General features: G+C 40.9%; 1 protein-coding gene across 8 annotated transcripts in view; it reads right to left on the bottom strand.

Moving 5' to 3' along the window:
- Nucleotides 1–4,208, bottom strand: part of LOC127640308 (inositol hexakisphosphate and diphosphoinositol-pentakisphosphate kinase 1-like) — a 50,340-nt gene extending 46,132 nt beyond the window's left edge. For 2 of the 8 annotated variants that reach the window (XM_052122769.1, XM_052122770.1), the window contains exon 1: nucleotides 2,088–3,833. The gene's annotated coding sequence lies outside the window, so the exon portion shown is untranslated. Of the gene's footprint in view, nucleotides 1–2,087; nucleotides 3,837–4,090 lie in introns of those variants that run through there. The other 6 variants (XM_052122771.1, XM_052122772.1, XM_052122765.1 and 3 more) reach the window with 5 other exon arrangements.
- Between the last annotated feature and the right edge of the window lie 8,175 nt (nucleotides 4,209–12,383).

Below are 12,383 nucleotides of genomic sequence, written 5' to 3'. Positions count from 1 at the left end.
CAATGAATGGGCGATGATCACGGGTGAAGCAGAAGGTAACCACACCTTTGAAACACAGCAGTAAAACATTCACATAGACAATCACAGTAAGAATTATAATAACAAAGATCCGACCTCAACATGACACACGAGGGGATTTAAATAAGTGGGGAAACAAACAAGAGTCAGGTGCTGATTGCAGCTGAAGGTTGTAATGATTAGCGTTCCCATGGAAACGCTGATTCAGCATGACATCAGAACCTGAAAGAGATAAGGTCAAAACGTAAACACGCTTTGAAAAAAACCAGACAAGAAATGATGATGTCACGGTCCTCGTCAGACAAAAAACAACCTGGCAAGGCGTCAGGATCGTGTTATCACCGAAGGGTGCACAGCGGCAACTCGCCCACCGCGGTAACCCACCACCGGACACGGGTGCCCACACAAAGCACATACGCGAAACACAAGACAGACATGAGATGATGCTTTTATGGCCCTCGTCAGACAAAACTCAACCTGAACAGGTTGACAGGACCATGTCAGGACCCCCCTCCTCTCAAAAAGGCACCTCCTGGCATCCCAACAGGAACATGAAACAGAAAAGAAAAAAGACAAACATGAACACTTAACAAAGAATGTGAAACACCACAGGGAGGGAAGGTAGGGAAACCAGGGAGGGAGTTTACAGAAAGGGGAGGGGTCTGGCGGCCTGGGAGGAGGCCTCAGGGCATTGGCGATACAGAACCGGGCACTGGGACAGTGAAATTGGCGGCAACTGCTGGACAGGGTTCGGGGGGGTTCAGGTCACAGAGCCGTGGACAGCTTAGGCATGGACACTCAGGCGTGGACAGATAGCGGCAAGAAAACAGCCTCCGTGAACATGAGCACTGGCAGCTGCAACTGGGGAACATCTTCCATGGCTGTGAGAACAAGCAGTGACTGGGGAACAGCTTCAGAGTCTGTGAGAACAGGCAGTGACTGGGGAACAGCCTCCGAGTCTGAGAGCATAGACAGTGACAAGGGAACAGCTTTCATGGCTGTGAGTACGAGCAGGGATGGGGGACTGGGCACTGTGGTCATGGGCACTGACAGTGGCAGGGGAGCAGCCTTCGTTGCTGTGAATACAGGCAGGGACAGGGGAATGACCTCTGTAGTTGTGGGCACTGGCAGAGTAACAGCCTTATGGCTGTGAACACAGGTAGGGACAAAAGAACGACCTCTGTAGCAATAGCCACTGACAGTGACAGGGAAACAGCCTTCGTGGCCAGGAGCGCTGGCAGCGACTGGGAAATGGCCTCATTGGCAAAGTGCGTTAGCAGCGACTGGGGAACAGGCTCCGTGGCCGGGGCCCCCTGGGGAACATGAGCCCTCCAACTCCTGGCGGCCATGAGCACTGCTGTGGGAATGGCTGTCATGACTAAGGATGCTGGCTCTGGGACAGATGAGGCTTTACGCACTGGCTCTGGGACGGACGAGGCCTCAGGAACAGGCTCGTTTGACCGTGGCAGGTGTGGGTGCTAGCTTGTTGACCGTGGCAGGTGTAGGCGCTAGCTCGTTGGCCGTGGCAGGTGTAGGCGCTAGCTCGTTGGCCGTGGCAGGTGTAGGCACTAGCTCGTTGGCCGTGGCAGGTGTAGGCGCTAGCTCGTTGGCCGTGGCAGGTGTAGGCGCTAGCTCGTTGGCCGTGGCAGGTGTAGGCGCTAACTCGTTGGCCGTGGCAGATGTGGGCGCTAGCTCGTTGGAGATGGCAGGTGTGGGCGCTAGCTCATTGGCCGTGGAAATGGCCCTCGTGATCGTGGACATAGGCAGTGGCATGGAAGCGGCATCAGTGACCATGGGTGCAGACAGAAACAGGGGAACGGCACTTGAGGCTGATAGGTTCATCACACTGCAGCATGACTGAGTTGAACACTCAACAGGACTCTGCGCTGAAATCCAGGAACAAAGTGGAACAAGGGCATTCGTTGTCCCAAATGGCGATTTCCCACTCAGCAGCCTTTCCGGTAAGGCACAGAATGCTGTAAGCCACCTATATACTCTCCATTGGGAAAGCAGAGGGCTGTGAAGAACAGCACACCATAGGGACAAAAAGGCACTACAGGATCCCTCACCTGAGAACGGAGCTGGAGGGACAGATGTGCCTCTCTGGGCATGGGGAGCCGACAAAGCCGATGGGGGTGTGTCCTGAGGCAAGCCAGAATCAGAAGATGGGCGGAGCTGTTGAACCGCCACGGTGAGTTCTGAAAGCTGTGATTCCATCTTCTCCAAAAGTGGCTTGAAGCGGAAATCTGTTCCTGGTGTCACCTCAGCAGGGCTTCTCGCTGCAAGAGGGCAGAGCGAAGAGATGAATCCTCAGCTGGGTCTGTGTGTGGATGGCTCATTCTGTCAGAAAGGTGTAGAGACAGTTCAATAGGATTTATTTACAACCAAAAAAATTTCCTTTTCAAACTAAGCAAGCCCAGGCAACAATTTCCCCCGACACACAGGCAGAAACGAGGAAACAATCAGGGTTTCCATGGAAACGCTGATTCAGCATGCCAGCGGCACCTGAAACAGACAAGGGGAAAATGTAAACACACTTTGACAAATACAGACAAGGGACAATGATGTCATGGTCCCATCAGGCAGAACCCCAACCTGTCAAGGTAACCGGACCGTGACACACACAGCAGCTACTCACCGAGAGATCCACTGACCTTTGAGACCACATCCTGTGAAGTGCATTCATTATGCCTGGAAAACAGTCACTATAAGGGTATTTCTGTCATAAAAATATCACTGTGGTTCCATACAATGCAAGTACATGGTGACCAAAAAGCACATAAAGGCAGCATAAGAATAATCCATATGATTCAATCGGTTTTGGGAGAGAAGAGTCCCAAAAATATATTTTTCAAAATATACAAATGTAAATTTTTTTGGGTGAACTATTCCTTTAAAAGGTACACTTAATTAATTATTTTTAATTAATTGTTTTTAGTCGTTTTGGACCTGCACTGACACTTTGTGATACTTAAGACATACATATTTCTTAATATGAAATTTAAGTATTTGAACATACATTCATTTCTTTAAGAGTAAAACTTTAAAATGTTTTTTCCTTTTTCTTTAAATTTGTGCACCTCTAAGACACAGTCAAAAAAGCTTCCACAATTAACATGAATATGAAGAGGGCTAAAATGCCCAATGTACAAAGTTGACTAACTGGTCCAAAATCATAGATAATTAACTAAAAAGGTTAATTATTACTTATCTATAGTAAAGAGCCTTACTATACTATTATATTCCTATAGTAGAAATACTCGAGAAGCTTCAGGTAGGATCAATCTGGGAACTTCTGCTCAAATACTTTTGCCCAGCCCAACATAAATGCTTTTCAGTCCAATATCTGTCATTACATGACAGTTGTTAACATTTTTCAGGTCTATTTTCAGGTTCATAGGCATTTGTATGCAGCACATACCAACCTAACAAATTAACCATATTGAACAAACATGCCATGCAGGTATCCACATCAAGAGTGTCCCAGTGTGGAAAGGCAGATCTGCAGCTGTCAGACCGATGCCAGCATTTTCACACTACCTTAAAAGTAGCCTCCAGAGGCCAGGGCACACACTGCCCAAATGCCATGCTGGTGGACACATGCATGATAAACCAATGACAAGAAGTCATGCAAGCAGGAATGCCATTCACTGAACCTAATTTCTGACACATCCCACAGCTCCTAATCAATGTGTATTTGATTAAGCAATTTGTAAACAATTGTAGATCGAGTCACAAGTCAAATTATAGTGATTATTTCTGGAATAAAATATTATTGTATAATAATAATAAATAAATACATACATACATACATACATACATACATACATATAAAACTGCAAAAAAAAACAAACAACAAAAAAAAAACCTGCACAATGGTGTATTAGAGGAACAAATGAGCCTCTTACCGAGTCACTTGACAAGTGCGAAACAATTGTAGCAGCAGCACTCCATCACTGCCTTCTTATAAACGAACACAGCCGCAAACAAACACAATACAAACTTGAAATATCATTCTACAACAAACTGACATGACCGCGACAGAACTTCACCCATATTTCAGGATACTCACTTGTTTGAAAGAGGAACTTTATAACTACAGTTTTTGACTTCCTCGTCCAATGGCAGTGTCTTTAACAGCGCGAGACTGAAGCAGCACGTAAACTTACCTTCAGAAACATTTGACAAGCTCTTTCATTCGTGCTTCAAGAGCTCTGGGATACAGAAAATATACACAAATGACTGCCACCTACAGTACTGGCGAAATACCACTAAGAATGAATATTTTATAGAAGTAAAAATGTACACTAAAATACAAATGATGAAGGCTAAACAAAGTGGTTTACAGTAGAGTCTGAGGGGCGGAGCTTCAACTTCTATCAGGAGATTATGGGAGACAAATTTTAACTTGGTATTGGAGGAGGGGGTGTGGGCTAGGATTCTAAAAAAGTCAAGTCTATGTCTAGGAATGCAAGGCTCCAATTTAAGATTCTACATCGATTCTATTGGACCCCTTTAGATTGTATAGGCTTGGTTTTTAAGACATACCCACCTGGTGGCGATGCGATTAATTAAATTATATTTACAGCTTTGGAATTTTAAGGTTAAATCCCACTATATTGTGTTAAAATTCTCTGAAAACAAGACTTAAAAGAATGAAAATTATTCCATTATTTACTTACCCTTATGCCATTACAGATGTGTATTAATTTCTTCTGCAGAACACAACTGTTGATTTTTAGAAGATTATATCAGCTCTGTAGGTACATACAAACAAGTAAATGGGTATCAAAATGTTTAAGCTCCAAAAGAACATAAAGTCAGCATAAAAGTAATCCACATGACTCCAGTGGTTAAATCCATGTCTTCAGAAGCTATATGATCAGTGTGGGGGAGAAACAGATCAATATTTAAGTAATTTTTTACTATAAATCTCCACTTTCACATTCTGGTTCTATTGATTTGTTTTTCACCCACACCTATTATATCACTTTTGAAGACATGGGTTTAACATATTAGCATATGAGTTGTATGGATTACTTTTATACTACCTTAATTTGCATTTCGGAGCTTTAAAGTTCTGGCCACCATTCACTTGCATTGTATGAATGGGGAACACTATGAACTTTAAACACACTTAGTAATCCTGCATGTGATTATGTAATGATGCCCAGACTTAGAGAGCAGCTCTGGCTCCAGTGAGGTGCCTGTAGTCTCCCCAGAGCTTAGAGGGTATAAAGGATATGGTTTTCTGATGCCAGAAATAAGTTATTCTGATGGACACATTGGAAATGGCCCATCAAGAAACTGCCTTTTTTCTTTTGATTGATTCAGAAGAAATTCTCTGTGTTAAACACAATCAGTAACAATTTGCATCTTCAATCCTGAGGATAACTGTGTTGTTGATTCTGTGTTAGGCGACAGAGTCAGTTTGTCAGTATAGTGCTTTTCACAGTAGCGTGCTGTTCAAAAACAGCTTTACAAAAACAGAGCCCTAGCATGAAGCCAAGGTTATTATGGCAAATAAAAGCTCCCTAAGATGATAAGTAGCATGAGGAAGAAATCTTGGGAGAAGACACTCAGCTGATGCGAATCTGATTGAATTGTTTTTGTTTTTTTTATTGAGCCAATGAGATTTTGTCCCAAAACTATAGCTAAGTGTGTGAACACGTACATACACACACACACACACACACACACACACACACACACACACATGTTGGTACTCCTATCATTATGAGAACTATCCATTTATACTATAAATACCATATATTATATTCCCTGACCCTACCCCTAAACCTAACCATCATAGAAACCTTTTGGCATTTTTACATTTAAATATAAAAAGTGGTTTAGTATGTTTTTTAAACCATTTGAATTACGAGGACACTAGGGCTGTCCTCATAAACCACATTTACAGCAGAATACCCTCATAATTACCAGTGTGTAACCTAAAACAAATGTGGTTAAGAAAACCTACTCTATTTTGGGAAATACATGTCAAGTAATGTTACTGTATATATAGTGAACAAAAGCATACAAAATTGCATAATGGATGCATTTCAACAAGTCATTTCCATCTGTTATTGACCTTTTGCAGCAGAAACAGTTTTGTAATTCATTTATATTAAAACACTACTTTAAAAAATAACCTCTCTGTATCCTAAAAGTTGGACACTGCATGCTCATGTGCAGCAGTAGTGGTCCGTAGCAGTGACATCCCCATGAAGCCTTCATTCATTTAAATGAAACCCAGTAAAAAGGCAGCTTTCTGGTACCTTTACCTTTTAAACATTTTCTGGTAGCTTAATAAGGCTATTTACATATTTTGTTATACTAACTATGATATACACAACCCTATCAGAACAGACCTGCAATATGTCTAGGGTGTAATCTGACAAAAAAGTAGTGCAATGCTTTACATTTGAAATTTTACATTTACATTTACATTTATGCATTTGGCAGGCGCTTTTATCCAAAGCGAATAACAGTGCACTTATTACAGGGACAATCCCCCTGGAGCAACCTGGATTAAGTGTCTTGCTCGAGGACACAATGGTGGTGGCTGTAGGGATCAAACCAGCAACCTTCTGATTACCAGTGATGTGCTTTAGTCCACTACGCCACCACCACTCCATAATGCTTGTAATTAGATTACAGTTTTTGAATTTCAGTTTTGAATTACTTGCGTTAGTCTCTATACTTCTAAAATAAAAACATTTATGCTTAATACCTGTACAATAAGAATACATATGTTCATACATTAGTAATATAGACATTATTTTGAATTTGTTGAGCAGAAATATTTAAACTTTTCAGTGAAAGTTTAGAAAGTAACTTAAAAGTCAATTTATTAGTAATGTGATTACTTTTTAGATAAACTTACCAGTAAAGTAATCTGAAAATTAAGATTTGACTGAACTACACGTGTCATGTTACACATTAAGAGCAGATGTAGAATTTCTGAGCCATATTTCACTAATTTGTGAACATTTGCCACAAAAAAATGTCTATGCCATGATATAGCATCACGTCCTTGACTGACTCTTTGGTGTCACCAAAAAGCTGCTGCCGAAACCATTCCTTCCTGGTCTGCAAAATAAGCAATCCAGCATGTTCACTCTGTTGAATATGTGTTACGTATTTTCCTTTCAGAGAGGGGCCTTTGAACATACAGACGATTTGCAGGGATGCAGCAGTGGAAAAAGAAATTAAAGAATGACAGTTTCAATGACATTTCTTACAGCATAAATCAGTTTATCTTCATGGTGTGTAGTCCTGTTCTGAGACACAGTGCATCTTTTCCAAAAATCCAGGGATTTTGACAATTCCCAATTGGACTCCCCAAAAAAAAAGAAATTGAAAAAAACTAAGAAGAGCAAGAAGGAACATTTCTAGTTAATGGTAATATTGATATTAACCTGACTTATTAAGAAACATTATGCAGATTTTTGTGATCAAATTTGAATGGTTATGTGATTGGCTATTTCTCAAATTCTAATTAGCTGAATATTGTGCTAATGCGGTATTATTTTTGTTAACATATTTATTGTTTTGTGTATTAAGGTGTGTTTGCTTTTATTCTTTTATCAGTTCAATTTCAGTTATCAGTTCAGAGTAAAACCTCAAGAATTATTTTAATGATAAGAATAATTATTATTCATTATTTAATTCCTTATTTGAATATTCAATTATTACCTATTTTTGCTTTTGAATTTAAGACAGCATCTGCAGATTTCAGCATTTTGGGGAAGCAATAATAGGTTGAATTTAGGTGTTTGAGTAAGTACATTGAAATAATTACTTTATAAGGTCTTTTGTACACAATATCAAATCAACATGGGATTTGCAGTTTCATCATATGTCCGCTGATGATTGTAACCAACAAGTATTTTAATGGCATTCCAACTGATTGTCATGATGTCTAAATTTTCATCTTGAAAAATTCTTCTGAAAAGGCAGGGCAAGGTGATGTAGGTGAAGCTATATTTCCCAAAACAATGCAAGTGTGCATAATAAATGGTCTATGGCCAAATGCAAGCCTTAATTTTATGTAGTATGTACTCAACATATATGCATGTATTAATATGAGTACAGGGCTTGCTTACCTGACACACCATGCGTGTGAATATGGACAGTATTCTGATCTTTTGGCTCTCTTGGGGCTATAGTGAGTCAGGGCCTCCTCTGGCTTTAACGCAGGACATGTGCACAGACCACAGCAGGAACAGAACTTTGCTTATTGACCTATTCCTGATGAGAAGAGAACATAATCTGGCTGAATGGAGATACTGTGAAATCCCTCTCATCACCCCTGCTTCACAAGACCAGAACATAACTATAGACACAAAATCAAATTTTTTAAACATTGTTTGAAAGGCACATGTGGCCGGTCATTTTAAAGAGTGAGAGTTCAGGGCTGTGATTTGACACAATTGGCTTTAATGAGACGGAGTTAGGCAGTTAGCAGATTCGTTTATAAAGAAACCATGTGTGACTTGAGAGGGTTTTGCCTTCCATACTGCTTGTGAACCTTTTTATAAGTGTTATAAGAAGTAATCATATCCAAACGGGTATAACTACTAAAGCTATTCTCACATCTTTACTTGGCAAATTTGGTTTATGTTGAACTATTAAGGTAGTTTTGGCACAAAATGTAAACTCAAGTTATGTACTTCTGAAATCACGTGTAATCTAGGACTACTAAAAAAAAACAGAGCTCGGAGGTCGTTCCTAAGTCTCTGCCCATGTACACGACCACGGAGGTCGTTTCCAAGTCTCAGCTCATGTTCACAACCACGGAGGCCATTTCCAAGTCTCAGCCCATGTTCATGACCACGGAGGTCGTTTTCCAAGTCTCAGCCCATGGTCACGACCACAGAGGTCGTTCCGGAGTCTCAGTCCATGACTAGGACCACAGAGGTCCCTCCCGAGACTCTGCTCATGTTCACGACCACTGAGTTCATTTCCCAGTCATCCAGGACTGTTACTCTCAAGCCTCCTATGGCTCTGCCTTCTACGGATTCACTCTTTGATCCTGCCACAGCTCTGCCTTCCATGGCTCCATCCCTTGAGCCTCCTATTGCTCCGCCTTCCACGGCTCCATCCCTTGAGCTTTTTATTATTTAACACAGAAATGAATGAAAGTGAAAGTTCATCCAAAATGAAATATAAATTCTTTCATTATTTACTTACCCTAATGTTGTTCCAAAACACATGTTGTGTATATAATGAAAGTGAATGATGTATGATTAAGAGTTTGTGAATAATGCTTAAATGTAGGCCTGTTCCTCATGCAAAGTTTTCATATGACTTCAGAAGACTTGGAATATAGCACACAAGCTGCATGAATCACTTTAATTATACTTTTATGGGACTTGTTTTCATGTTGGAGCTTGACAGACCCAGTTCTTATTCACTTTCAGTACATGGAAGAGTGGCACGGATATTGTTACAAAATGTACTTTTTGTGTTCTACTGGAAAATAAAGCCATGCAAGATCGGATATTCTTTTGTGTTTCACAAATGTCATACAGTTTTGGAATGGCATGAAGGTGAGTAAATAATAACAAAATGTAGATTTTTGAGTAAACTATTCCTTTAAATAAATTGATAAAAGGTATTGTCTTCCACTACAGAGCAATTTCTACCCGATATACCTTGACATTTGAGACGGCAAAGGCAGCCTTTATCCAGAACAGTGCTGCATTTGCAACCCCTGCACAGCTGCAAGCTGCCTATGATGATGATTCCATCAGTGTGATGCTGGCTCTCAGACCAAACTGTGCCAATATCTAATACACAATACAAAAATCTAAATTCAGAATGTAATGTTTTATGGTGCAATATAATACATTTATTTTATTGTCTTTTAAAGACCCCATGAAATCAGAGTCTTTAGCTATGCCATGAACCATAATTTGCTACTTGCTAATTGGTGACGGTTTTCTTAAAGGCCCCAGTACAATTACGACAAAGTGTTTCTTTGTTCTTTGCTCAGAGCTAAAAAGTTTGAAAGTTTGAATTAATCGCAGTGCCCCCGGAAGTAATAAGGAAGATTCCTGAGAAATGCAAGCTTGTAGTACCACCTATTTACTCTAGAGTGCAGTAAGTGAAATTTCAGCTGTGTGAGCAACACACAGTTTATATAGTGAAGAAATCAAACCTTCAGTATATATATATATATACATACACACACACACACACAGTTACAGTCAGAAGTTTACATATACCTTAGCCAAATACATGAAAACAAATTTTTTCACAATTCCTGATATTTAATCGTAAAAAACATTCCCTGTCGTAGGTCAGTTAGGATCACTACTTTATTTTAAATGTCAGAATAATAGTAGAGAAAATTATTTATTTCAGCTTTTATTTCTTTCATCACATTCCCAGTGGGTAAGAAGTTTTTAATGGTGTGTTACAGCTCATCCAATCGTCCCTCCCAAGTCAGTGGATATATCTAGATCAGGCTCAGCATCAGGATCTCCTGATTTCAGTTCTGGGGAAGGGTCTGGGAATGGCAGGCCAAGTGGGGACATATCAGAAAGTGGCAGTCCAAGTGGGGACATATCTGGAAGTGGCAGTCCCAGTGGGGACCTATCTGGAAGTAGCAGTCCAAGTTGGGACCTGTGGGGACATATCTGGAAGTGGCAGTCCCAGTGGGGACCTATCTGGAAGTAGCAGTCCAAGTTGGGACCTGTGGGGACATATCTGGAAGTGGCAGTCCCAGTGAGGACCTATCTGGAAGTAGCAGTCCAAGTTGGGACCTGTGGGGACATATCTGGAAGTGGCAGTCCCAGTGAGGACCTATCTATGGCGTTATTTCCCTGTCAAATGTCGAGAGCGCATTATTGTAGCGCGAAAGTACATTAATGTTATGCGCGAGCGCGAATCCCTCTGCTCGCGCGCGGAATATAATGCGCCGAGCGCGAATCCCTCTGCTCGCGCGCGGGAACTGGGCGCGCGCTCTCAGATACACGCTGCTCTTGAAAGAATTTTCTCTGCGCTCGCTCAGAGAATATGCCTGCACTTAAAACGTATTCATTGCAATCGCGAATCTCTCCTCTTCGCTTAAAGTAAGCGTGTTTGTGCTTAGACTGTGTCCCGTGCGTTCGCGCATGCCCAAGTACTCCTCTCTTCGATTTCTTTCTCTTTGCTCTTGGCATAAACGCTGTCAAAACGGCAACAACCAATCAGAAAAGGCTTCAACGACTGACCAATGAAAACGCGACATCGTACATGGAATCTTATTGGTTGATATTGAACCGCACATGTTCATGTGTTCAATCAAGACGATTCAATTCAATCAAGACGAGCCGAGATGGATCCGCAGAATCGACGATCTCAGGTAAACAGTTTTATTTGTTTTGATGTTAAATATGTCAAATGTATCTTAGAAATGTCTGGGAAGAGGGCGATTGGATTATTTTACATATAAATGACCTAGACTGTCAACCACATTCATACTACAGGCGCTATGCCCATTGTAGTGAGATTTTTGAGCCAAATAGATTTGAAAGCCGATTCCAAAAGGCAAAAATAATATTTTACGTCTGATAATTAACACATTGTCTCGTGCAATCACACCAGTGATTAAACATTAAGTACGTAGCGAGATCAACTGCTAAATTAAAATCTGAAAAAAGACTTGGGGGGGAAAGATAAGGTGGCAACATGCCCCCGTAAAATTATGCTAGTCCTATATCTATTATGGCTGTCACGAATGAAGTGATGTGAAATGAAAAGTGTCATCTGCAATAGATTTTCTTTATTGCGGATTGCAGCGTTGAGTGTTATAACGTTAATCAATCACCCACTTTCTGTTGAGCTTAATTAATGCAGTTTGGCCAATCAGAGGCATTTTGATTAAAGGACAAGTTCGGTATTTTACACTTAAAGCCCTGTTTTAAGATCGTTTCTGATGAAATAGAACGGTTAAGATTGAAAGATTGGTTAGGGTTAGACCACTAGGAGGTGCCTTCTGGCCCATATATATCTGCGTCTCATATTGACGCTAAAGGGTGCCATGTGCGTTGGTTTTATGACGCCTTGGTCCAAATTTTAATCTTAACCGTTCTATTTCATCAGAAACGATCTTAAAACAGGGCTTTAAGTGTAAAATACTGAACTTGTCCTTTAATCAAAATGCCTCTGATTGGCCAAACTGCATTAATTAAGCTCAACAGAAAGTGGGTGATTGATTAACGTTATAACACTCAACGCTGCAATCCGCGATAAAGAAAATCTATTGCAGATGACACTTTTCATTTCACATCACTTCATTCGTGACAGCCATAATAGATATAGGACTAGCATAATTTTACGGGGGCATGTTGCCACCTTATCTTTCCCCCCCCAAG

This window comes from Xyrauchen texanus, chromosome 49 (genome assembly GCF_025860055.1).
Source record: "Xyrauchen texanus isolate HMW12.3.18 chromosome 49, RBS_HiC_50CHRs, whole genome shotgun sequence".
Lineage (NCBI taxonomy): Eukaryota > Metazoa > Chordata > Actinopteri > Cypriniformes > Catostomidae > Xyrauchen > Xyrauchen texanus.
Note: the sequence above shows the minus strand (reverse complement) of the source record. Positions and strands in the feature narration are given on the sequence as shown.